Source organism: Notamacropus eugenii, chromosome 1, assembly GCF_028372415.1.
Source record: "Notamacropus eugenii isolate mMacEug1 chromosome 1, mMacEug1.pri_v2, whole genome shotgun sequence".
NCBI classification, from domain to species: domain Eukaryota; kingdom Metazoa; phylum Chordata; class Mammalia; order Diprotodontia; family Macropodidae; genus Notamacropus; species Notamacropus eugenii.
Window position 1 is genome coordinate 61,844,697 of NC_092872.1, and position 24,882 is coordinate 61,869,578.

Genomic DNA, 24,882 nt, shown 5'->3' on the forward strand with positions numbered 1-24,882 from the left:
ATGATTATCTATGCTTAGTGATCTTTAATGTTACTATTATATAATTGTTTTGGGGCATCTCAGACCATACTTATGTAATGCAACAAACTTAATCAATAAATGTTATATGCATTCTAACTGTTCTGCTAACCAGCCCACTCCTTGTTTCTTTTTCCTTGGCCCTCCCTATTTCTTACGATGCAACAATATTGAAATTAGGTCAATTAATAATCCTACAATGGCCTCTAAGTGTTTAAGTAATAGGAAGAGTCACTCTCAGTGGCAAACTTCATTGTTGCCTTATTTGAAGAAATTGCTATAACCACCCCAGCTTTCAGCAACCACCACTCTGATCAGTCAGCAGCCATCTACATCGAGGCAAGACCCTCCACGTACAAAAAGATCACAACTTGCGAAGGCTCAGATGATGGTTAGCATTTTTTTAAAGCAACAAATTATTTTTTAAATTATTTTATTTGTTTTCAGTGTTCTACAATCACTTCCATATATCTTAGATTTTTTCCCCTCCCTCCACCTCCTCCCCGCTAACTCCCCACTCCCTCCCTGAGATGGCATATGATTTTAGATAGGTTCTACACATACATTCCTGTTAAATACATTTTCACCTTAGTCATGTTGCATAGAAGAATTAAAATGAATGGAAGAAATCATAAAATAAAATAAAACATAATACAAAAGAAAATGGTCTGCTTCATTCTACAATTGAATTCCATAGTTCTTTCTCTGGATGTGGAAAGCATTTTGCCTTAAGAGACCATTGGGAATTTTTAAAGTCCTTGTACTGCAATGAAGTACTAAGTCTACCAGAAAAATTCCTCCCACACTGTGGTTGTTGATGTGTACAAAGTTCTCCTGGTTGTGCTCCTTTCACTCAGCATCAGTTCATATAAGTCTTTCCAAACATCTCCGAAGTCTTCCTGTTCACCATTTCTTATAGCACAACAATATTCCATTACATTTGTATACTACAGTTTATTCAGACATTCCCCAGTTGATAAGCACCCCCTTGATTTCCAGTTTTTGGCCACCACAAAGAGTGCTGCTATAAATATTTTTGTACATGTGGGACCCTTTCCCATTTTTATGATTTCTTGGGGATACAGTCCTAGAAGTGGTATTGCTGGATAAAAAGGGCATGCACATTTTTGTAGCACTTTGGGCACAGTTCCAAATTGCTCTCCAGAATAATTGGATCAGCTCACAGATCCACCAACAATGAATTGGTGTTCCAAATCTCCTACATCTTCTGCAACATTTATCATCTTCCTGTTTTGTCATATTAGCCAATCTGATAAGTATGATGTGGTACCTCAGAGTTGTTTTGATTTCCATCTCTGTAATCAATAGTGATTTAGAGCATTTTTCATATGACTATAGATAGCTTTAATTTCTTCCTCTGAAAGCTTCCTGCTCATATCCTTTGCCCATTTATCAGTTGGGGAATGACAGTTCTTGTACATTTGACTCAGTTCTCTATATATTTTAGAAATGAGGTCTTTATCACAGACACTAGTTGCAAAAATTCTTTCCCAGTTTTATGCTTCCCTCCTAATCTTGGTTGCATTGGGCCTGGTTGTGCAAAAACTTTTCACTTTAATGTAAGCAAAATTATCATTTTGCACTTTGTAATGTTTTCTGTCTCTTGCTTAGTCAAAAATTTTTCCATTCTCCATAAATCTGATAAATACACTATTCCTTCCTCCACTAATTTGTTTATAGTATTAATCTTTATCCTTAGATCATTCACCCATTTGGACTTTATTCTCGTGTATGGTGTCAGGCATTGGTCTATGCCCAGTTTTTACCACACTATTATAGTTTTCTCAGCAACTTTTGTCGAACAACGAGTTCTTATCCCAGAAACTGGAATCCTTGGGTTTATCAAACAGTAGATTGCTATATGTATTGAGAACTGTGTCTTGAGTACCTAACCTATTCCACTGGTCTACCCTTAGAACAAATTATTTTAATTAAGGTAAGCACATTTTTTTAGACATAATATTTAATAGACTACAGCATAGTGTGAATATAACTTTTATATGTTGGGAAACTAAAAACTTTGTGTGACTTCATTATGATACTTTATTGTGGTGGTTTGGAATTGAATCCATAATATTTCTGAAGTGTGCCTGTGCCTGTACATGTTTAACTGTATTGACTTAAAGTTGCATTTGCCAACCTCAAATTAAAGTGTCACTAAGGCCATTTGCAAAAAATTTGTTTTCACAGAGTTGGTAAAGCTTGTGCCCATTTCCTGTAGACCTAAGTATATATACAACAATGATATTGTATAAACCAATGCTTCATTTTCTTCTCAAGGTTGTCCCTTGCATTGTCTCAGTCACATTATCTAATGAGGAAGGTCCAGATGGGACTGTGTCAGGAAGACTAATGGGGGTGGGGGTGGGACTAGACTTAGGAAGGGTATCCAGAATGGTCATTTTGATGCAGGTTGCCAGGGCTTTGAAAGAGGATCAAGTTTCACATCTATTTACATGTTATTTGGGATGTGCTAATGTTGCATTGTGAAACAAAGATTACAAAAATATTCATTACTTTTTTCTTTCTCTTCTTTCTTTCTTTTTCTTTCTCTTCTTTGTATGCTTTGTAAGTAAATGTTTTAATCCTAATGTTGGGAATTGATCTGCCTGTCTTCAGGAGGGTGGCCATAGTGAGGTAAAATAGGGTGCAACAGGAAGGTGTGGCTTGTCTCTCCAAGAAAGATGGAAGATATGGAGCTATGGATTTTCCGAATGGATTTGCATACAGAATATGTTCTAAAGATGTTCAGTGAGAAACTCTTAGAAATCAGAGTTGGACTTCAACCCTTACCTCTCTCCCGACTCATATTTTCTCTTTCTCTTTTGTTCTGCTATTATTTGTTGAGGGAACTAATTACTTCTCACTCCCTAAAACTATGACTCCCAAAATATTAGGGGTAAATTTATAGACCTAATCTCTAAAAAGAGTCCATTAATTGATCTCCAACTCTCAAATCCTCTCCCCCACCATTTTCCATAAGCGCATTATGATCATAGGCATTTAATATCAATTCAGCTCTCTTTGAGATGTCTTCACAAAGGACTCTATGGGTCCTGGTAATTTTCTGAACTCCTCATTGCTGTATACTGGTGCTGTTTCAACAAAAGAATAGTCCAACACATTATAATGTCCTCTAGGATTTTCTCTCTGTCTAGAGTCTGCCATGTACCAGTTATCTGACTTTCAGCAGTTCACAGCTTCTGAACCCGTTTCCTCATCGGTAACAGTCTAAAAGTCTATGTCCTATCATTTTGGCTGCTGTATCCAGTGGTAGGAAATGATTATGTGGGCCTGAGAAATGACTTCTTGGTTGGATGAAACCAGGGCTTTTGTTTTTTTTTTTCACACAGAGTGCTTTTTTTTTAGTTCAATGTTTTGTGTGTCATCCTTGCTTCTTAATACTCAAAGGTAAGGCATCGTCTAAGCTCACAAGGGCATAAGACAGCAGTTATAGCAGGTTCACACAGGAATGAGTCATGGAGTAGAGGACCTGATGGGGAGATAAAGGCCTAAGGCCTCTCTCTCCACTGAGGGCTTACAGCAGTCATTACCTCTTCATTTGAGCACAGCCAGCTGGGAAAGAGCAAGAGGCTTGCTTTGGCTCGTTAACACCTTTTAATTGTACCCATCCAAGTTCTGGCTCATTAGCCAGGCAAAAGTCTGGTTAGACATGAATGCTTTCATTCTCCAGATTAGGAGCCAGACCCTTCCACTATACATCATACTGCTTTTTTAAAAGTGGGCCTCCCAATTCGGCCCATTGCATATGCTTTGATGATACAGCTTCTATGGGCTAAACCTCATTACGAATTACTAGACTAAGTATCTCAACTCTTATCTTGAGCTATGAATACTGAATAAATTCATGATTATACATTCATAGATTTAGAGCTAGAAGGGACCTTACAGATGAAGATGAGACATGGCAGGTAAAGGACTTGTATAGGGTCACACAACTAATGAGTGTTCAAGGCAGGTTCTAACTTATGTCTCCCTGCCTCTATGCCACTTAGTTGCTTCATAGCAATGGTGACAGAAGTCAGATGTGCTTCCTGCATGGGGCCTTTCCTCATCCTTCAAGTTATTCATTATATTTCTTTCGACATTCCTTTGTATTCACTTAATTGTGAACACGTGTATTCCTTACCCTAACCTCCCAGAAGAAGGTGCTCTTTGAGGTCATTTTTTGCTTTTGGGTCCACAATGGCTAGCACGTGGTAAGTACTAGATACTTACTGACTTGAAGTGAATCAAATTACATTAGCTACTATTACAATAATATTTTCAAGGAAAGATCATAGTTATAGTCATGGAAACTCAAGGACCCTACACAAGAAAGCATTGAAATGAATGAGCCACTTCCTGTATCCCATAGTTCATCTATCATCTAATCCAAATGTTCCCACAGAATGTGGCCTCAGGTAGGAGTTCAATATCTCACCAGCCACTCATACATGTTTTTATTGCTCCATCTTGTCCCTCAACCTTGCCATAGCTCTATGCCCTCTGTAGAGTAGTATCTGGTTCTTCTTTGCTAATTTTGTATATCTCATGAGTTGAATCAATAAACCAAGTGTTATGGGTCAGACAGGTGACTTCTGTGGATTCAGGCTAGTCACCTGGTCCCTTACTCATAATTAAATAGCATTGTTTCCTTCATGGTTGAACTCAAGTAGTAGTAAATTCCTGTCATGAGAGGGCTTCCTGTGGAAGTGGGATGACCATTTGTTGGGGATGGAGTAGAAGAAATTCCTGTTGAGATGGTTGGATTTGATGACCCCCAAGGTCTCTTCCAATTTTAAGCTTTATTTTATATCAAAGGTTATTTCCATTAGGTCTTTGATACTTAAAATGTGTTAAGTTGTTGGGAAACTGTAGGTTTTAAAAAAAAGTTATTTTATTTTCAATTCAGGGAACAAAACAAGCAATTCCATAACATAGTACAACAAAAAAAATGATTGCATATGAAACTGCAAGTCTACCATGTACAACTTGCTATTCTGTACAAATATACAACAGTTATCATATAAATTCATTTTTTTTCTTTTTTTCTTCCTTCCCCCACCCTAGAGAAGGCTACCATTAGACACACACACACACACACACACACACACACACATCTGTGTGAAAAATTATTCAATACATATTTCTATTTATCAGTGTTTTTTTTTTAAAGGTGTGTGTGTATTGGGAGTTGTAGTTACTTTTGATAAATGCCAATGACATCTTATATTGCTTCATTACTGAAGTCAGGTTGAGACCATTCTGCCAGAGTTTCTCAAAAAAACCCAAAACAAAACCAAAAAGCTTTAAGCAAGAATTTTTGGAGAAGGCAGCATCTCAGGTTCATCCTCCTCAAGAAGAAATGCACATATAACCACAGTGGTATAGTCTAGTGGGAAAAGCAATTGTCTTGAAGTCAGAGGGCCTAGGCTTCTAAGCCTAGGGCTCTTAACTCTTGCTATCTAGAGATAGTTAGGTGGTACCTTGGATAGAGCACTGGATCTGGAATAAGGAAGACTTGAGTTCAAATACAGTCTTAGATGCCTACTAGCTATGTAACCCTAGGTTTTCACTTAACCTCAGTTTCCTCAGCTGCAGAATGGGGATAGTAGCATCTACCTCTCAGGGATGTTGTGAGGATCAACTGAGATAATAATAAAACTCAGCACAGTGTCTGGCACATAATCAGTGCTATATAAATATTAACTGTTATTATTATTAATTATGGAACCTTGAACAAATCATTTAACCTTTCTGAACATCAAATTCCTTACCTGTAGATTGGGGATGTTAGTAACACATGTTATACTACCTACCTCTCAATAGTGTTTTAAGGAAAGTGCTTTGTAAACTTCAAGTGCCATAAAATATAGGCCATTTTTTTACTTTCTCAACAGCATGTAAGTTCCTCAAAGGTGCAATTGTGTCATTTTTTTTGTTAGTTCCAGCCAATTAGTGGCTGGAACTAACAAAGTGTTTGTACCATGTCAGTACATAATATGGTGCTCTACACATAGTAGATAATTCATATAATTATTGAACTGGTGAATCTTTTAACTGAATTATAAGTTTAGCAGCAGTATGAACTGACCCACAACTATTTTCACCACATGTCAACTAATTTATTGGCAACTTTTGTATTCTTTTTTAAAAAAATCATCTTAAAAATTGGGATTTTGGCATGGAAAACTGAAATATTCTAAGGTAAACATTACCAACCAGGAACTACTCAGGAGAAGTGACTTAAAGGATGTCACTGCAGAAATATAAGAACAAAGAAGAAGGTGGGCTGGTTATATGGAGACTGAGGACAACAGCCCCGATAATCACTGGTATTCATTCAATAGCAAGAAAATTTGAGGAAAGATCTCATCATCTTTGGAAAAAATATATACTTTGGTGATATCACAGATTTATTGGAGGTGGAAAGATGAGTTCCTCCAAGGAGCTCTTAGATTTCTGCTTAGTATAAACTATCCATCCATCTATCCATTCATCCATTCATTTATTCATTCAGCAAATTTAGCTGATTTTAGCATATAGTTTGCAAACTCCGCAATTATACAGTGCTCTAAAGTTTATAAAGTGTTTTCCTCACAACAACCCTGTGAGCTAGGTAACACAAGATGATTATCCCTGTTTTACAGATGAAAAAACTGAGGCTTGAAGAAGTTACTTGCCCAAAGTCTCATGAGGAGAGAGGTAGAAACACGGTACTGTGTAGATATGCAGTTGTGCAGGATGTAAACATGTATTTAGGTATATATGGTGTAATGTAATACACTTCACTCTCTTGGCAAATTTGATTAGGCTATCCTTCCTCTGCCACTTTCTTACCTCATCCTCTAGTTCTTATATTTCATTTAAATAAATTGGCAATTTCATTTCTGTTTCTACACTTGTAGTCCTGCACCCAGGGCTGGCTGGCATGATTGCACTAGAAATCCCAGTACAACTGGGACCCAAGCTAAGAAAGGGAAGAGCTAGTCAGTCATCCTCTTGGCAGTTTCTGGGGCAGCTGTGTGGGAGAAACATTGGAACACTCCCCTACTTACCTACATACCTGGGAGCCTGAGTGAACTTGCATATGTGGGTGATTGTGAAGGAGGAGGCGACCAAAAACCTTGCCCTGCATTTCTTTGGCTGATCTTCATAGCATTATTCAAGGGAAGAATGGTGCAAAAGAGAAAAAGGAGAGCGCTTTGGTGGGTAAGGTACAGTGCAGAAGTACCAGGCATTCAGTCTTGGAGAAGAGGGTGAAATCATGTATGGACGCTCTAGCATTCCTGATTGGGGAGTGAGGGAGTTGAAGGCATGAATAAAGCAGAAAACAATTTCTGGAGAAATTGACTCTCAGATGCTGAAGAAATGAAATAGAATGTTTGTATGCCTTTGAATTTGGGTGACAAATGATGTCTGGCAGACTTCTCAGCTTTTTAATATGCCAGAGAAAAAAAGGAAGACTCCCAACTGAGGTGAAACATTCCAAGAATGTTATCCCTTGTTATCAAGAGAATACTACTAAACACTTTGGACCTCTGGCTGGAAGAACAACCAGAAATTATGAAGAGGAATGTGGATTCTCATTGTGTCAAAAGTGCACTCTGAGAAAGGAGGAAAATATGCAACCATTACTTCTTTCACAACTACAAAACTAAAACTTTTTAAATTCCCAGACTCAACTATTTCCTTATGTATGTCTATTAAACATTTTCTTATATTTCAACTCCAACATTTAGGATCATAGGTTTATAGTTGGAAGGACCTTAGAGGTCATCAAGTACAATCTCTTCATTTTACAGATGAAGAAACTGAGGCATAAAATGATGAATTGACTTGCCCAGAATCATCGCTATAAAGCAGATTTTGAGCCTGGGTCTTTCTGATTCCAAGTTCAGTGCCCAATCCACCAATCCATTAGCTGTTTGACCATGGTTCACCTAATTCCTGGAAACCTTAGTTATCTCATCTGTAAAACAGGGATGGTAATTGTACTATTTACCTCACACAAGTGTTGTGAGGAGGTCCTTAAAAATCGTACCTTACAGTACGATAGAAATATGAGTTTGCCTATTAATAACTAGCAATAATACATATCATATTAATAAATGTATTCATTTATATCAATAATGGAATCATAGATTTAGAGGTGGAAAAAACTCTAGAGATTCTCTAGTTTCTCTTCATTTTTCGGAAAAAAACTGAGGTCCAAAGAAGTTGACTAATGTACCCAAAGTCATAGAAGAACCTGAGGGCATAAATGGAGAGAATACACCCCCTCACCCCCTACCCAGATCTTGATTCATTTCCCTCTGTTTTAAAAAAGAAACTCTACCTGGTCTGAATACCATATCTCCCAACTAGTGAGGGAGTAGATCCCATGCTCCTCCTCTGACTTCACAAACATCTGTAGCTCCTTTCTGACCTGGGTCTCCCCAGTCTATAAAAGTTTTTATTTCCCTCCTTCCAATTGCTTCTCTATTTCTATTCCCTTATTTACAGCTAGATCTTTTAAGCAGGAGATCAGAATCAGTTCCATTTCTTTATCTCCTCTTGCTTAGTCCTCCATTGATTCTTCATACAGCATCTACTTTTTTCTAGGTCTTTTTCTATTTGAGAGGGTAATAGTGAGGAACTTAAGTTGTCTACCTGCTCTTGTTAATTTTACTGGAACAATTCCTTTTCTGATCATATATTTCCTGGATTACATCTCTTATTGTATAAACATGATTGTTGGAAATATGTTATCACTTACTTATCTCCACCACACATTTCTCCAATGCCCTTTGAGTCACCCATAACTTGAGATACTTGTATTTTAGGATTCAGAACTATGTAACTATATTTCTTCATCAGGAGAACACTAGTAATTAAAAAAATGGGTTTTGGTGTTCGGGACCAGCTTAGTGTCATTCAAAGTACTATACATCTTCCCAAACGCAATCTATTCTGTTCCTACTATTATACAGATCTGGGTCCCAATCATTGCCCATTTGTACTACCAATCTTAGATATGTTTATTATTGTAGTAACTGGACTGTTCATCTAATTACACATCATAACCTGATCAATAGATATTTTTCATCCCTTTGGTTGTTCCCATGTGTATGTATGTATGTATGTGTGTATATATATATATATATATATATATACATACACACACACACATATATATACATACACCTATACATATATATACATACACACACACATATATATACATACACCTATACATATATATATATATATATATATATATATATATATATATATATATAGTTAGGCTAATCTTTTTGGCATAATTATGATCTCATTGAAATCATACTTCATTTACTCATTAATTCTTGTTCGAATAGCTTGATATCTGGTCTTGCCTCACATCTCTCCCCACTCTGATCCATTTTCCATATAACTGACAAAGCAAAGCCCAGGTCTGCTAGCAGCTAGCATTGAGAGCTCTTCACAACCTGGTTTCTTCCTATCTTTTCAGTCTTTTCATACATTACTTCCCTTCACAACCCTATGATCCAGCCACACTGAGCTTACTTACCTACTATTCCTCATCCTCCAGTGCTCTGTCTTTGAACTAGCCATACCCCGTGCCTGGAATTCCTCCGCCCTCCCCCACCCCCTCACCTCAGCCTTTTACAAATCACTAGTTTCCTTAAAATTTTCCTCAGGTACCATTTTCTCTACAAAGCCTTCCTTGACTCTCCCAGCTGCTACTCCTCTCAAAACTAACTTGTGTTTATTTGGTATACATTCAATGTATATTTATACACAAACACACACACATATCTGTCTATCCTTTGAGTACTGTACTTGGAGTCAAGACAGACCTGTATTTGCAGTCCCTTCTCTGACACTTATTAGCTGTGTAATCATTGGAAAATCTTTTAGCATATATGCCTCAGTTTTGTTTTGCTTTTTAATCTGTAAAATAGGATTGATAATATCACAGAATTGTAAAGATCAGATAATATATTTTGTAAAATATCTTTGCAAACTTTAAAACTCCATGTAAATATCAGCTGTCGTTGAATTAAGACTAGAACTCCTTCATGTATTTATATGCCTAATGTATGTGTGAGTGGATATTCTTTGTGTGGGTGGTTTCAGTAAGGGTTTAGTCTAGTCTAAACTAGTGGGTGCTACCCAACTAATCTCAAGGTTACTCCAGAAATTTGGGTCTAGTGCCTGTGGAGATCTAGAAAGCTCAGGAGAGAAAAGAAAATGGATACAAATCTTTGTGCCTGTGGGTTTTATATGTAAGGACTTGTAGCCAAGTTAATAAATCCAGGATTTTTAATTACACACAGGATATACAAGGGAATAGTAAGTAACAAGATCACTTGGACATGAGACAAAAAGGTTTTGTGTCAGCAAGGCAGCAGGGGTTTGCTTAGGAGTGTGTGAAGCTGGTGGGAGGGAGCCAGGTTTATTACCTCCAGAAGTATTTCTGAGTAGATTTGTGATCTCATTAGTTAAGGTCAGGGGTGGAGAACCAGTGACCTCCAGGCCATATGTGGCCTTCTAGGTCCTTGGGTGTGGCCTTTTGATTGAGTCTAAGTTTTACAGTACAAATCCTTTCATTAAGGGGGTTCTGTGAAGTTTGGATTCAGTCAAAGGGCTGCACCTGAGAACCTAGAAGGCCACATGTGTCCTTGAGGCTGCAGATTCCCCATCCCTGATATAGGTAATCCCTCTAATGGTACAGATAGCAGGCCTCTACTGTCTTTTTTCAACTTGGACAATTTCTTCTTCACTTTCTTCTCTGGTCACTTCAATTTCCCCAAGACATATAAGTACCTGGAGCCTCAGTGTCCTTGCTTTCCCATGTCTTATAGACATAGAAATTGAGAGGTAGCTATTTTAATCATAGGAAGCAGTCAAATTATAACATATACACTAGAAATGATTCTTCCAGGAAGTCAGACTGAAAGCCTCAGTCATCTTCGACCCTTTCTTATCCTTTACTCTTTGTCTGGGCAAAGATTTGGTGCCTGTGGTTCATGAATTCTGCACTTTTCAGGGCAGGACTTGGGTAGAATTATGAAGTAGGTGAAATTTGTCTTTGGAACATTCGTCTTTTCTTCATTTTTCCCTACCTCTGTATCCCTTCCCCAGACCCCTTCCTCCCTAAAGCCCCAACCAACTTACCCTAAGTTATTTATGTACACCATAGAGCCTTACCCTCAGCTATTCAGATGGTTGATCAAACACCAAGATATTTCTCTGGACAAGTTGATCAAAATGCTTTCCGGAACTAAAATAATAAATCTTTCAGTAGTGGAATTTCAGGATTTAAGACAAGTGGGAGGCAGAGGCAACATGTGGGGTTTGTAGGATCTTAGATTTAACACTGGAAGGGACAGTTCTTAGAGGTCATTCAATCCAATCCTCTCATTTTACAGATGAGAAAACTTCCCAAAGTCACATGGTTAATTACCAATAGAGGTAGGCTTTAAACCCAGGTCCTTTGATTCTGAATCTATTGTGCCAAGTTTTCATTGGCTCTGATCATGTTTCCACCACTCACTACCTATGTGACCATGTTCAATCACAACTTCTCTGAGGTTCAATTATCTCATTTTCAAAATTGAGAGGGAATAGGTTAGATGATAATAACTTGTATTTATATATAATGTTTTATGATTTACAAAGTGTGTTCTTCACAACAAATTAGAATTTTAAAATTATTAAGTCCCCACTATGTGTGGGTACCAGGGACACAAAAATGAAAAATTACATTGTCCTTACCCTCAAGGAGTTTACAATATCATAGAGTTAGTGGTGACATGTATATATGGTAACTATAAGAGAGTGCAGTATAATGGCAAATATATTGGACTTGTCATCCTAGGTTTGATCTAGATTTGAAACTTGGCTCTGCTCTTTATTGTCTGTATAACCCTTAGTCAAGTCACTTAGCCTCTATTGGTCTGTTTCTTTTTCTGTAAAATGAGTGGGTTAGACCAGTTGACTTCTAAGGTTACTTCAGGTTCTAAACCTTTGATCATGTGTGATAAGTGTATAAGAAAGGTCAACTAGAAATGGATGAGAGATTGGAGAGACAGGTACCGATTTTCACCAGAAGCACTGGACAAGCCTCCTCCCTCCTTGATAAAATGGAATCTGAACTGGATCTTGAATGAAGGGAAATATGTCCAAATCACACAGAATCCACTCTAGTCATGGAGTATGTATGATGTAAATGCACAGTTTGGAGAAAGCAGGATCAGTTTAGGGAATAGCCAGTGCATCAATTTGTCTGGAATATGTATATATGAAGGAGAGCGTAGTGAAATAATGCCATATTGCAGGGGGCCTTGAATGTCAGAAGTGGGAATTGGTATTACTTTGTAGGAAATGATGAAGTGCTCAATGTTACTGACTTGGACCAGACTGGTGCATTAGGAAGCTTGTTTTGGAAGCTCCGTAAAAGACAGATTGGAAAGATAAAGGCCTAGGAGCAAGGGCAAAAGTAGGGAGACAATAGATGACAAGGGCCTGAACTGGAATGTGACACTTGGAGTATAAAGGAGGGGAGGGATAAAAGATATTGTAGGAACAGAATAAAAGAACTTGGCAATGCAGGAGATTGAGGGAATGAGGGAGAAGGAAGAGCCAAACCTGGCCCTGAGGTTTTGAGCATGGGTGATCTAACCAGTCATGGGGCCATCAATAAGAATGGAAATTAGAGGAGGAAGGACAGGTTTTTTGGGGAGTGTAGCACTAAGCACCCCACCATATACAGGGGGACCTGCTATCACAGGTTCTTAGATTTGCATTCACAAAGGGAAATGCAACTTTTGAGGGTTTAACAATTACTTTAATTGTGATTAATAATAATAAAAGTGATTAATAATCACTTTAATTAAGCACAGGTATCAGAAAAAATCAAAGTCAATATTTCAGAGAAGTCAAAAATCAACAGATAGCGCTTCCAAACTGCCTGACCACTAACATACATACATCTTAACCAGACAGGGAAGCATCAATATCTGGGTTTTCAAAAAAGCTGGGGAGGGGTTGCTTAGTGGCTTCCCAGAGTCTCATCTGGCACATAGACCTTCTTCCAAAAACTAAGCCTCTCAAAGTAAAACCTCATCCTCTGAGTATTTATAACCCTCTGACCTTGGGCAGTTAGGTGGTGCAGTAGATAGAGCACTAGTGCAGGAGTCAGGAGGACCTGAGTTCAAATCTCACCTCAGACACTTTAACACTCACCAGCTGTGTGACCTTGGGCAAGTCACTTAACCCCAATTGCCTCATCCTGAGTCATCTCCAGTCATCCTGATGAATATCTGGTCACTGGATTCAGATGGCTCTGGAGGAGAAGTGAGGCTGGTGACCTGCACAGCCCTCTTTTCACTCAAAACAAAGTCAAGTGCAAGTCATGTTATCATCTCTCTGATGGCATGGTCTTCTCTAGCAATGAAGGATGAACACACACAACCCTCTGACCCAGTGCCTCAATAGAAAAAACAAAAGGTACTTGGGACCTTCCTACACAACAACTCCCCTAATCAAGGTCCCCTCAAAAGATGGGAGAGATCCTCCCCAATCACATTATTCAATCAGAGGTACTTTTAATAAAACAAAAACAGCAAAAGATTCTATTTTACTTGCCAGTACAGGGAGGAATTATAACAATAACTGGCAGGGGTGTGAAGTGCTTTGCACATTATTTCATTGGAGCCCCACAACAATGCTGTGAGGAAAACACTATTATCTGTCCTCCTCTTAGAGATGAAGAAACCTAGGCTGAGTGAGGTTAAGGTGACTTGCTTAGTGTCACATGGCTAAGTAATGTGTGACGTAGGATTTAAACTGAGGTGTCCTTGATTCCAACTTCAACACTTGATCTGCTGCACCACCTCATTGCCTACTTCAGTTTCAGACAAGCTGAAGTGTTAGAACTCAGGTCCTCCTGACTCCAGGACCCATGCTCTATCCGCTGCACCACCTAGCTGCCCCTGACACTAGTAACTTTAAATTATATGTGTGTGTGTAGGTATGTGTGTTTGTGTATATACATATATGTATATATACCCCCATACCTACACACGCTATATACACAGGCACACATATATGTGTAGGTATATACAGACACATTTATGTACAAATGCACACATTGTGTATATATTTATATATGTACACACATATGTATATATACACACGTATATACATATATTTCCAATTACATGTCAGAACAATTTTTAACATTTATTTTTTAAAGTTTTGAGTTCCAAATTTGCTCTCTCCCTCTCTTCTTTCCCTTCTCACTGAGAAACCTGTCATTAGTAACTTTGAGAAAAGAAGCTGGCTCCTGGATTGTAGCCCTGATCATTTTACTCCCAAACCAGGGTGATTTTCACACATACTCAATTTCCTCTGACATGATCTCTATCATCCCTTCAAGCCCAACACTCAGGCTATTTAAGGCAAGACCCGGCCAACTCTATTTACTCATAAAACTAGACCAGCTCTGCCTGCTCAGATGTAGCAAAACTTCATAAATTTTTGTTGGCTTTCGGTTTTTAAATGCAATGTATGGGAAAACATCCTATCAGAGCAACACTGCTTTATGGGCCATGGCTGCCAACCAACCATATAATAGTACCTTCTCTGTTTATAGAGCCTTTCTTCTGAGAGGCTCAAAGTGTTTCAACAAATGTTTTATTCATTTTCATAACATGCCTGTGAGGCAGGTAGGGGATAGATATTACTATTAGCTACAGTTTACAGATGAAGAAAATAAGGCAGAAAACTCCTAAGTAATTTGCCCAGGGTCACAGAGTTAAAACAAATGCATATGTGAGACTAGAACTCAGATCTGCGGACGTAATGTTTGTTCAGAAAAGGGTTTGGCTGGGCAGAGTTATAATGTAATTACCAAGCCTAGGGACTGGTTCTCTATGAATCATCTATACAACGCAAAAAGAGCATGTTGACAATATGTTTTGTTTGTCATTGTGTACAGAGAATAAAGATTATTTTCTAAACTGGACGCTGGCCCCAAGTGTGTGTGTGTGGAGTCTCTCAGGAATTCAACCACACAAACCCTTCCTCCCCTCTCCCACACAGGAGGATGTCCTGAGTGCTTGTTGAGGGGGGAAAGGGGGAGAAGACAGAGCAAGTGGGTCTCTCACTTGCACTAGCAGACTCTGACGTAGTATCGCCCTCTGGGCAAAGGGGCAGGATTCGAGGAAGGGGTTGAAGGGGGAGGAGAAAGTCTTTAATTACACCCTTGACTTTAAGAGTTAAGTCGTTCGGGTTGGAGAAAATGAGAGAAAGCGCCCTCCACCCTCAAGGTCTGTCTCTAGCCTGGGTCCCCAAGCACAGAAAACGAAACTAGGATCAAAAAAGGGGAGGGCAGGGGGGGGCTTGTCAAGCAGTTTGCTCCCACTCAAGCCCCCGCCCCCCAGAGGAAGGGGAGAAAGTGGGCTTCTTCCTTGCTTCTCTCCTTTACTTCTAAGTGGCTTGGTTTTTCCAGATACTTTGGAGCTTGAGAGGATTATCTGAAACGTCGGGCTGTCTGGACTGCAGACGGGAGCACGAAGCGCAGGCCATTGTACAGCGAGGGCTTTTCTGGAAGTGATCCTGGGCAGACTCCCTCCTGGAGACCTGCCTCAGTTCATCCCATCCACCACTCAGCGGCTAGGGAGAGGAGGGGAGGCGGGGGAAGGGGTTGGGGGAGAGCGGGTCTCCTGCCTGTCGCCCTTTTAAGGGGCGTGTCGCTCCTCCACGTGCTTTCGGTGAGTGACTGAACTACATAAACAGAGAGCCGGGAAGTAGGGGGTGGGGAAGAGAAAGAGAACAGAGTTTGACCGATAATAACCCCGCTGTTGAGCGCAGCCGAATCTATAAAAGGAACTAGTCCAGGCTAAAAAACCCTTAATTCTGGGAGAGAGGGACTGAGGACCGTGTGCTAAGCAGAGAAGCGGGAGCCCGTTGCTGCCCGCAGGAAAGCTAAAGCAGAGCTTGGCACTAAAGGGTTATCGGGGGCGAGAGCCCATTTTTTGGCTCTCTCTCTATTTTTAAATTTTTGCTTTGTTTTGCACAAATATTTCCAAAGGCTCAGGGGAGAGAGTGGCAGAAACAAAAGCGGGAAAGCAGGTAAGAGCTCTCCAACAAGTTAAGATTTTGCTGTGTGTGTGTGTGTGTGTGTGTGTGTGTGTGTGTGTGTAGGGGGGGTCCCCTTTTTTCTTTCGGAAGAGGAAAAGTCTGATTTTTGTGATTTGTTCTTACTGTTGGGTGGAGGGGAGGACCCCCACATCTGCCTGCCTTCTCTCGCCTCTGGGCAGGGTTTCTGTGCTTTGGGAGCATGAAAACAATTCCCCCTTCTCCATTTCGTCATCACTCTCTTCTCGGGACGAGGTCGGGAGGCTTGTCTCCTCCTGAGAGAAAGACGAGCATCCCTTGGGATCCGCGGGGACCAAGGGTACGGGGCCCCTTTCTTTGTCCATCCTGCCGACCGCGAGGCTGAGTCCGGGGAAAGTGGGGTGGGAGAAGGACGTTAAAGGGGAGCACGCGAACCACTTTTGGGGGGAGACCTGCGGGAGCGGAATTCAGAGTTTTTGTGGACCGAAGGGAGGACGAGCAGTACCTGGTGCAGCAGGAACTCCCTCGCCTTTGTTGAGGGATACAGGACTCTTCCCGAACCCCCTTTTTGGTTTTCTGGTTCGTGCGCTTTTTTAGCTGGGAGACGGTTCCTTCGCTTGCTCCTCTGGGCAACCCACAAGAAAGGCATCGAGCTGTGTTCTTGCTGATTACTTGTAACTGACAAAGCTTTTCTTGTGTAACCCGGGACGTTCCTTAAACAGTTTAACCCCTTCTCATGGCTTTGATCATTCTGTCCCCCCCCGCCCCGCTCCAATTTTCAGCATAGTTCTAATAATTTCTAATTAACATTTGTGTGGTTCTGCTAATAGATCTTACCTGGTGAACATATGCATATTTTTCAAAAGTGGGGGGAGATGGTGGATTAATGTAATCTGTGGTGCGATTCTGTTTTACCTCCTTGACTCCAGCCCACCCCCTACCCCCCAATTTTGGTCTTTGCTGCTTGTCTCTGTGTGGAGACGGCGGCGCAGCTAGAATGACCGAGAGTAACCCCGGGCCGGCTGCGCAGAACACCGAGCTCTGCCACATAGCGTGGGGAGGGCGGGGGCGCGCAGCAGCACCCCCCCCCCCCAAGCCTTTTCTCCCCACCCCTTTACTTCCTCCCCTTGCTTCTCTCCCCCTCCTCTTGGGCTAAAGAATCCAGACCTCCTTGTTGGGGGTGGGGATTCCATCTGGAGTGGTGGGTGGGTGGGTGGGTGGGGGGATGTGGGTGGGGGGGAAAGTGGGGGTGCTTGAAGAGGTCCCATCTAAGTGCCACTAGGACCGACAGACTCTTAGAGACAACTTGAGGATTGGGGCAGACAGCGGGTCTGGGCTGTAGATGCAAAGTTCTGTGTTTCCTTTCTGATCTAGACTGAGTCAGCCATGGATTGGGAAACTGTGCTGGCGCAGACTAGGAGGAAGCTTTAGAAAGCCCCCTTTTTTGTTGATTTTCGTGATTGTTCTCCGCCGCCAACCATCCTTGGCTAGATCTTGGAAGTTTCCCGGAGGTGGAAGTCCACAGCTCTGGGCGCTTTCATTGTCTTTTGACTCCCTCCTTTGGGGACTTAGCAGAAATGAAACAGACTCTGGACCACAGTAACCTGGTTACTGTTCCTTTTCAGCACTGAGATAATCAGGTTTTAGAAGAAGGCAAGTGATACTTTTGAAGGATACTTCGAAAAGCGAGCACAGGCCTGAGACTGAGTTCATTGTTTTATTCTTGTGACACCCTATGGAGATCTGGGTCTTGACCGGCAAACAAAATAATTATAACTTTAGCAACTCACAATTCATTAATTATTAAAATGGAACCAAATGAAATCACAGCTGTAATAGCTTTTTTCTCACCTTTTGGCAATAACACCGGGTAGAGGGTGAGTTTGCTCTCTCCACCCCAGATTCCCAACAAAACAAAACAGCCACTTTCTTACGGGACAAATTGGGCAGTTTCCACTGTGTGGAACAATTGAAATGAAAATGCGAAACAAAAAAAAGGTACTTAACTCATTTTATTTCAAATTTTATTTTTCCTTGCTGAACTTAACAACTCCAAATAAAGGTACATTTACATATCCGTAGTAGAACAGGAAGACTTGTACCTGAAACTTAAAATCTTTTATGTATATACAGTTTGCTTTTAATAATAATAAAAATTAGCTTTTACATAGTGCTTTAAGGCTTGCAAAGTGCCTTACATATATTTGATCCTCACTACATTTGGGTGAATTAAGTGCTATTATTAATATTTTATTTTATAGAATGGCTGATTCTGAATTCAAACTTAGACCTACGGACTCTGTCCAACATTATATCCACCGTAGCCACCTGTAATAATTAAGTCAATATGTAGCATTCAAAGCTGTCCTGCTTGTTTGATATGCCTCATTTTAATATAATTTTTCAATACTTACTTTAAAAAAGGGTATTTTTCTGGTTTTATTGTTATAAAACCCACTGGAGGAACTAATCTCTCAGACCCTCCCAAATCAGTAAAAGTGTGAAATCCTGAAAATCATTGACTAAAAATGATACCATAATGTTTCCCCCTCTTTCCCTCCCTTCCTAGTTAAGCTTTTCCTTTGCTCTCCTTAAAAAGTAGCATCATTTTGGGTGTAGTACAAAAAAAAACACTGAAGTTAAGAATTAGAAGAACTGGGTTTGAATCCAGTCTCTTAGTAATTGTGTGACTTTGGTCAAGTCACTTTTTCTCTGAGTTTCAGTTTCCTCTTCTGTAAAATAAGTGGTCAAGGTCAATCTCAGGCCTAATAGTCAATAAGTATCAAAATAAGATATTTTTGAAGAAATATTTCACATGCAGACACACACACACACACTGAAGTAGAATTGACTTGAAAGCAGAGGTCACCATTTTTTTGTAGAAGGGAGAATTTGTTGAGACGCATTAATTGGGACACAAGTTCTAGAGACAGTCGAGAAGTTTGAATAAGACTTCCTTCCACAACAAGGGCTACTTTTGATTAAAGAATTAAAGCTTGCTGTGAACTCAATTTTTCTCCAGTGAGCTTGTGACCTTCAAAGAGTACAGGGATTTCTAACCATTTTAGTTTAAGTCTCAATTATATATGTAATAGGTCAGGCTCACATTTTGTTTCAGTAGGCATCTGTACAGTGTCTTGAGTTGATACTATCACATCTTTCAGGACTGGTAGAGTGCTTATTAATGTTCTTTGAGTTCTCTGATTTTCCAATACATTAAGGAACTTATTATACATGCATTATTAAAATGGAGTGAAATGAAACCCCGTCTGGTTGTTTCTTTTTTTCTCATGTTTTATAGTTATGTCATGTGGGGGTAGGGAGGGAGTTAGAAGTTTTTGGTTTTAAAGGTTTTTTTAACCTAGTTTTTTTTGGAAATAACCAGATAACTATCTGATGACTTTTTCATACTTATGCAGATTTTTGTTCAGAGATAAGATATGAAATAATAGAGGTAGGCTGAAAGTGATGGTCTCTTTAGACTGTGGCTTCCAAAAAATGTTTTTGAATATTCATTTTAAAGCATCTTCATTGGAGAGGACACAGAATGTTAACTCTTACCTCTGTAGAAATGGAGAACTATTACAATAAGGTGGATATGACTTTTTTCAGTACCTCTGGTAATTACAATGAAGTAGATATGAATTAAATTGAAGAAAAGGACATTCCAGTGAGTGGCCATTGAATTCAATGAGCTTAATCTGCTGTGGCCCAATCCAAATCTTCAGATGATATATTAATTCACCCACCACCACCATTAGGCCAGCCAAATTCCTGTTCAGTTTACTGGGAATTTTACTTAGGGATTGCAACACTGTAGAAAGAACAACAAAGGGTAAAGTTTACTCAATTCTAGATTTCCCAACTTTTTTCTGGATTAAAATTAAGATTGTATTATTATTTTAAGCTCATTTTCGATGAGTATCTTGGGTTCACATCATGTCCAAGCTATATCATAGAAAACGATAACCATTTATTAAACTGATTGACAAAAGAAAAGATAGCTTGCTTTCTTCTTCAGTGGATTTTTTTTATTGGTCATGATAAAATGAGATTCCTGAAATGCCTTTCCTTAAATTATATTGTTGACTTTTTGGCTTAATGTGTTTCTCTGTTAGTTTTGTTAAAAGATATGATTTCCAATTTATAACAGAACAAGACACATCCAGGATTCTTTTCTTTTTTTTCTTCTTTTTCCTTCTTTTGTTTTTGTCTTTTCATTGCTGGCACTTATTACAAGAAAACACGGGATTATTTCAAAGTAGGGAAAAGATGTAGGATGGAAAACAACTCATACAGCTTTTCTTGCAAAATGCCCTAACAAGTTAGAAAGGACACCAGCACTCAACAAATATTTCATCTCCATTTCAGGGGGGATAAAAAGCTTGATTAAAAATGTAAATGTTTTGCTAATTGAAATTTATGAACGATAAAGCAAGGTGTTTTTAGAGTTTTCTACTGAAGTTAGGTATGTAGCTAAGGAACACATATATTATGGGGAAATATTATAGCTATAACATTGGAGGCAAGGTGGTATTATAAATGGACAGCTGGCTTCAGTTAGAAAGACCTTTGACACATACTGGTTAGATGATTGGGGCCAGTCTTTCAACCTTTCTGTGCTAACTGACTACTTTGTAAGACTATGAATTAAGACAATTTCAGCTTTGCATCAGTACAGGCGTTTCCTCACAGGGATCTCCATAAATCATAAAATCACAAGTATGGGACAAAAAGATCTATTGACATACCTGGAGTCAGACAATGAAAAACTTATTCCAAGTAGCTTTTCTGATACCTTTTAATCTCCCTATTATGAGAAGATTGACATTCCACTAATGATGCTCAGTATTTTTTTTGTTTGTTGGTAGTCCTTCATTCTTGAAAAGTACCAGTGACATCACTAGGGTGATGTCTTGACTTTTGTGTGAGTTGGATTTAAGTGAGGCAGAGCATAGTGAATAGGATGACTTTGAGTCAGGAAGAAGAGCAAAATGCAGTATTAACCTTAAAATCCTGCCTACATGCCAGGTATTGTCTCATTTTTATTAATGAACTGAGATTTTGTTGGAAAGTTTCAGTGCCAGCGCTATGTTCTCCTCTCATATATTGCATGTGAAATTATGTATGTCTCGAAAATATTTGCATACAGTAATTTTTTTAGTTGAAAATTGGCCCAGTTTCCATCATTTTGCTCCAGATTTTTCCCAATCCCTTTGACTTCAGAGGGAGCTTATTGGGGCATCTTCTGTTTACTTCAAGCCCCATAATGTTCTGTGGACAAATTGATTTGGGAACTGTTGATCTCAAGCCTCCAAAGTAGCATATCAGCCCTCAGTCCCTGATTTTTAGTGAAACTTCATGAATGAGCATGTGAGACAGTTATTGAAATAGAAAAAGTTTTGAAATACTATCCTTTATCAATCTGGAAATGATCTTTGGAGAAACTAGGAAGGGAGTCAAGTCAGAATTTTTTTCTTATGCAATTGAGATTTTTAAAAAAATTCTAAAAGTAGTTAGTATGAGGTGATGCTTATGGAAAAGAATCTAAAGAAGAAAGCTAAAGAAGAAATTTACATGAGAAATAAACCAAGTTAGGTCTAGATAGATTTATGATCAAGATTGGGAATTTTTTGCTTCATATGCTGAATCCAAAGTATTTTTATTGGAACAAACAATTTTACTCCCATCCAGTTTGAAAACAACTAGTTTCATTTCCCTTTCTTAAGACAGCTGTGCTCCTACAAAAAGGTTGTACCCTGAAATTCCACGTTATTGTACTTTTGTTAATGCATTTTTATTATGAAGGATTTTCCACCAAAATGAATTAAAAAATGTTAAAAACCACACACATTTTAAAGTATGAATCTAGTCACCAATTCATTCTTGCTTTCGTGTACCCATAAGTCCGCAACACTTCTGAAGCTGAAGCCTTAGTTCTGAGATATGCTGTAAGAAAAGATGTGATGTGATTGATTTTGGAGTCTTTCAATTTTCTGTACCTCTTTCATTTGAAGAAATACATTAGAGAAAAGACTCAAAGTTAACATTTTAGGAAAACAGTGGTATCACACTAACTGGTTTTTCCCCAGCAGGATTCTGTATAAAATGACTTGTTTAAATGATACCTCCCTTAAATTCATATTTCATTAGCTAGTCTTTGAGCTGAGCAGTCCACTCTGAATAAGTAAAAATAATTCATTGTTAAGATCATGCTATTGGAAAACATAGATTTGTCATAAATTTTCTCATGAAGCCTAATTAAAACTACCCACTGAGGATTCTTCATTCAGCTCCACCTAAAACTGTTATCTGCTCTAAGTTGCTTCCATTTATTCCCCACAAAAAATGAAGACCAGACAGTGATATTCATTCAACTCTTGGTCCTTTGGCAGTAACCATCTACTATGTGCTATAATTCAAAATTCAAATTTTGTCCTGAAAAAAATTAAAAAATATATATATAGCAAAACAGATGGTGCAGTTAAGGTAGAGGGAGACACTGAGTTCAATGCAATATACATTTATCATACTACCGTCATGGTGGATTACAGCACCAATCTAAATAATCTCTGAGTCTGGGTAGTCACTCTAAATTTGACTTAAAATTACCTTTCATTAGTTGTATTTTGCGTACAGACAAGAACATGTATTTGTTTTTTTCTTGGTTCTACCAGTGGTTTGCTTGGTTACATTAAGCAAGTTGTTTTAATTTCTCAATGCCTCAGTTTCTCTGCTACATGGAAAAAAAATGGCACCAGCCTCTGCTCTGCTGTTTGAGTTGTGTTAATGACTATCCTGGGTGGAAACCACTGTTAAGTGGTTCTCTGAGAATTTAAGGGTGTAAAGGGTGAGAGCATCTTTGTTCTTGCACTCACAGCAAGAAAACATCCCTTTGGACCTTTGTTTCCCTTCCTCCCTTTCATTGTGGTTTGGGCTTTACATGCAAAAGCTGGGAGATCTGGGAGATCCATCCAGATGATATTCAACAGAGGAAAAGTCAACAGACTTTTAATCTTTTAGCCTTTGCTCTTCACCAAGAAATTATGCAAACCCAAAGGGAGCTTGGTTTATATAGCTGGAAAGGATCTTCGAGAGCATTCATTCCACCTCCCTTATTTTACAGATAAGGAGACTGAGGCCCAGACATGAAGTGATTTGGTAGTAAACAGCAAGTCTTCTTTAATCGGTACCCTTTCATTGGGTTTCCTTAAAACAGTACTCCTTCACTGGGTTTCCTTGAGTTTATTTGGATTCTGGGTCCCTCTGGCTTTTGGGACACTCAGAGGGCAAGTGATTAGGGATGGGTAAAGTGCCAGCTTGTAGACCTGTCCTAAATTTCAGACAACAAGGTTGGTTGTTGCTGGAGAGTGATAAAGGGGACTGGAAGGGGAGGGATGATTGGGAAAAAGATAATGGGAAAAACCTGAGTCTTAGGACTGGGTGAGCAGAAGAGATTTATTTGCCTGAGGTCGACCTTTCTATGAAACATTCCTTTAGTAAATGTTTTGTATTCATTTCACTCATCTTGGAAAGACTAAAAACTAGCCTTTTTTCTTGACAAATACATGGAGGTCATTTTCTCAAAGAAACATTTCACCAGTGGATGGCAGCATGAATCCAAACGCCTTTCTCAGTAGCCAAGGTGTTATTAAGCTTGGAGCTCTTAAAATGTTGATGCTGGCATGTGCTACTTTAAGGAAATCTGATTTTATCAGATACCTTAGAGGTGAGTGTGTTTTTAAAAGGTTATTCAAAAAGAAATCATTAGTGGTCTTTTAAATAGCAAGATTCTCCCCAGGGCTATTTAAGAATAAGATTCTATTTTTTCAAATTCATGTTTACCCTCAACTTTTCGGAAACAAGCCTTTTGTGTGAAGCAAAGTTCATCCAGATTGAACCGGAGTCTACTTGTGTGGGACTTGTGGGCACTTTTGGAAGGTTCAGGAGATAACTATTGCAGGCTATCAGGATACTGTTCGTAGTGTTTTAGTAACCCCTATATAATATGTTTAGGTAGTTATCCCCCCACCCCCCTTGATAGATGAATGGTATGTTAAGGAGATGAGTTTGATTATTGTCAAAAGACTGGGTAAGACAGGTGCTCCACCCTTCACCTGCAGCTTCATTTCATTCCAGCTCATAACACCTGCCTTAGAAGAGGTGTGTCTGAAGAAATAGACTAGGGCCAGATCTGAACGTCTTCTTTTAAACAGATGATTCCTACCGTGTTTGGCATGATTTATAAAGGTCCGACCCCTTTCCTAGCGAACCTCACAAAGTTCGGCATGCTGATTTTGATTTAGTTGGCAGGTAAGAAAGGCTATCTCCTCTTAGATTTTCATTACAGTGAGACACCATTTGAACCCTAGGATCCCTCAGAAAGTTCAGAACTTAAGACAGATTTTCACTGTTTTCTTTTGAAGGCCTCTAGAGGAGAAACCAGTAACATGTTTCACTGTTTAACAGTCCCCCTCCCAGGCAGGAAATTTGCCTTTATACTGAATTTACACTAATTCCGTGACAAAATTAAGACCACAGATCTACTCCTCTGACCACCATCCAGTCCTGAACTAGCAACTTCAGGTTTTTTTTCCCTTGGTTGAACATTATTAGGTAGGAGCAGATAATAATTTTTGACATTGAGTAGATTTATAGACATCTAATCTTAGTTTTATATGAAATGTCTGCTGTCTCCTTGTCAGATGGATAATTTAGAATCCAATTAGT

The 24,882-nt window shown here is 39.1% G+C and overlaps 1 protein-coding gene across 3 annotated transcripts in view; it reads left to right on the forward strand.

Moving 5' to 3' along the window:
• Positions 1 to 15,538: 15,538 nt before the first annotated feature.
• ABCA1 (ATP binding cassette subfamily A member 1) overlaps positions 15,539 to 24,882 on the forward strand; it is a 160,163-nt gene continuing 150,819 nt past the window's right edge. For 2 of the 3 annotated variants that reach the window (XM_072604178.1, XM_072604186.1), the window contains exon 1: positions 16,252 to 16,492. The gene's annotated coding sequence lies outside the window, so the exon portion shown is untranslated. Of the gene's footprint in view, positions 16,168 to 16,251; positions 16,493 to 24,882 lie in introns of those variants that run through there. The other variant, XM_072604167.1, reaches the window with a different exon arrangement.